Below are 2,019 nucleotides of genomic sequence, written 5' to 3'. Positions count from 1 at the left end.
CAGGGAGGACGTTCCGAGCTTTGGTGTGCAGAGAGCGGTGTGAGCCTGTTAACCCAAACCCGTTCAAACGAACTGCTGCTGCTGTTTCAGATCTGATGGGGTGCAAGAGTTTCTGAATATTTAATGTGTTCAATTCAGATTTGTTAAGCCAAACCAAACAAAAAGGAGCCAGTGTCCAGGCTTGCAGCATGCGCTGTGCTCTTCGGTCTTTGGAAAGTCTGATCGTTGCTATCTCATTTGCCTTGAGTCCATCCCTTGAATTGCTGCTCAACTTGCCAGCCGTATAAGCTTCAGTTTTTCCCATTTTTTCTTATAAGTAAAACCTTCAGATGCTTTTTCTGGTCAGGAGCCTGTTCATGTAGGTGAAGTAAAAACTTCATCTGCTTGAAAGTTCCTGTACTGTTTGCAAAAAATGCCTTTTTGGTTCAGAAACCTGGCATTGTCTTTGTCAGGCTCCTGAGGAGCAGAATAACGAACCTTTTCTGACCGTGCTGCGGTGGTGTCCAGCCCTGCTCAGCCCCTGACGGCCAGGGTGCTTGTCCGGTTAGTCTGTGGGCAGCCATGTTTGTCCTTTCTGCTACAGAATGTGGGTTTTTCGAAGAACTAAACCGTCTCGTTTCACCAGTTGGGAAACCTGTCCTGGTGTAGCTTCCACCTCAGTGTGTTCTGAGAGATAAAGAACTGTTGTATCACTACACTAAACTTGGGGTGTTGGAGTTCGACTTCGACTAGACCATAAATCCATCCCCGCTTTCTGTCCTAAACCTCTTTCTTGACCCCTGAGATACAAGGCAGCACAACAGAGATGTGAGGAAAAGCATTTGGAGTCCTGAAACTTTCAGGAAGCCACCTAAAGCGTCTTGTAGCAGCGGGTGCCTGTCGGAACAGTGCAGCAGTTTGTATCTTGTGGTTGCTAATATGGTGGTACGTGAAGGTGGTGTCTGCCCTTGGGCTGTGGCAGAGGCCACCGCTTGGGTCAGCACAGCAGCAGGAGGAATTTGCAGGGCTGCCACCCCCAAAACCTGCGCTTTTGGGCAGCTCTGACTTCTTCACAGGTCTATGTTTCCTACTGAATCTCTTCTCTCCACTTGTCTTACTTGAGATCCAGGCGTATGCTGTGGCACAGCTGGTTGCTCCGATCCTTTAAGTTGTGTCATTCCACACGGTCACACTCCTCTTCCACTGCTCTTCCTCTCTCTTGCTCCCCTGGATCTGCAGGAACGGAGGGTGTAGGGCATGACGCAAACTGCTCTCTCAATCCCAGCTCCAGGCTTTAAGGCCTTAGAGGAGTGTTCAGATCCGGGGGCTGCGGAGGCCCCGCTGAAGCAGTGTCCTCCAGGCTTGCACACCCAGGCCTGTTCCCAGCGAATCACCCTGGTGGAGAATTACTCCCGTTTGAAACGCAAGCGGACAGCGGTGGGACAGTCTGAGGTCCCATCATTTGGGTGAAGAAGGGCTGTGCCATCCCACCCGGCTGCTGTGCTTTGCTCTCCTGGTGGACTTCATAACCTGTTGGCGTTGGCTTGCGCTTCCCTTCAGCCTGTACTGCCAAACTAATGTGTAATGCGAACGATGAGGATTGCGCTGCACGATTCTCCGTTAACAGCTCTTGGAGGCTGCAGAGCATCTCGAGGCCTTGCAGGACAGTCATCTCGGTAGAGCTCTGAGTTGCTGATGCTGTTTCTCTCTGTGTAACCCTCAAAAACCAAAAGTGTTTACACTCCTTGGCTGGAGTGGTCTGGGTGTTCCCTCATGAGCAGCCAGCGTGGGTTCCCTGCAGACCTTTTTGGGTTCCAGCTCAAACTCCGGCGTGTCCCTGGGGAGGCGGTATCAGTCTGCCGTTGGGTTGTAATTCCCAGAGCGTTGGAACTGGCCTGGCTCCAACCGTGTGTGAATTTGTGAGTGGGAGGGACGGCAGGGGGTGGGGACAAACACCAAATGGCAGCGACGCAGGGAATGTCTCGAGGCCTCTTCTTACCCATGCCAGCGTTAGAAATGGAGTCAAATTCCTGGGGGAAG

The 2,019-nt window shown here is 51.9% G+C and overlaps 1 protein-coding gene across 1 annotated transcript in view; it reads left to right on the top strand.

Annotated features, from left to right (window-relative positions):
- The window catches only part of ARID1A (AT rich interactive domain 1A (SWI-like)), a 35,382-nt gene that overhangs the window by 24,259 nt on the left and 9,104 nt on the right, over positions 1 to 2,019 (top strand). The gene's annotated exons all lie outside the window — the stretch shown is intronic.

The sequence above is a fragment of the Buceros rhinoceros genome, unplaced genomic scaffold, assembly GCF_000710305.1.
Source record: "Buceros rhinoceros silvestris isolate BGI_N320 unplaced genomic scaffold, ASM71030v1 scaffold19028, whole genome shotgun sequence".
Lineage (NCBI taxonomy): Eukaryota > Metazoa > Chordata > Aves > Bucerotiformes > Bucerotidae > Buceros > Buceros rhinoceros.
The sequence above is the reverse complement of the archived record's forward strand: the minus strand, read 5'-3'. Positions and strand labels throughout refer to the sequence as shown.